General features: G+C 60.6%; 1 protein-coding gene across 3 annotated transcripts in view; it reads left to right on the top strand.

Moving 5' to 3' along the window:
* Positions 1–249: 249 nt before the first annotated feature.
* Positions 250–586, top strand: part of LOC107115964 (protein FAM49A-like) — a 29,946-nt gene continuing 29,609 nt past the window's right edge. For all 3 annotated transcript variants that reach the window (XM_015417772.1, XM_015417770.1, XM_015417771.1), the window contains exon 1: positions 250–295. The gene's annotated coding sequence lies outside the window, so the exon portion shown is untranslated. The remainder of the gene's footprint in view (positions 296–586) is intronic.

Here is a 586-nt window from a genome sequence, read left to right as displayed (position 1 = left end):
AGGCAGACCCAGCGGGTGGGCTTTGACGCCGCAAGGCAAGGGTTAACCAGCCCCGGCTTCCTTGCACGGAGGACGTCACAGATGTTTGAGAAGGAGGGGAGGGGGCGAGCCGTGGTCTATGGTGGTCTTTGTGAGGCATCGGAGACGGATCGCGGCAGCTGCACCAGCAACGTCGCCTTCCCTCGCTTACCCGCAGGATCCGCAGGAGATTGGGGGCAGAGATTCTCCCACCCTTCCCGACGGGCAGCCTCTCCTCCTCCGAGATCGGTGGGCTTGCCTCTTCCTCGGCGGAAAGGTGGGTGTCTCTTCCCTCGGTAAAGGAGGCGGTGGTGCAGCCCGGAAAAGCCGGTGGACGCGAATGGCTTTTGCAAAAAAAGAAAAAGAAAGAAAAAAGGTGTGTGTGTGTGTGGGGGGGATAAGAACACGGAGTCTTTCTCGAGTCCTCTGAAACAGGGTCTTCCGCGGAGCATAGGGAAAACCTTCGTGCCCTGCAAGTTGCATGAAGAAAGGGCTGCGGCCGGCTGTATGGGTTGGGTGGGGGCCCACGGTGGGCTGGTGTGCCTGACTGGGCACTCTGCATGCGGCT

Source organism: Gekko japonicus, unplaced genomic scaffold (genome assembly GCF_001447785.1).
Source record: "Gekko japonicus isolate JY-2015 unplaced genomic scaffold, Gekko_japonicus_V1.1 scaffold203, whole genome shotgun sequence".
NCBI classification, from domain to species: Eukaryota; Metazoa; Chordata; class Lepidosauria; order Squamata; family Gekkonidae; genus Gekko; species Gekko japonicus.
The sequence above is the reverse complement of the archived record's forward strand: the minus strand, read 5'-3'. Positions and strand labels throughout refer to the sequence as shown.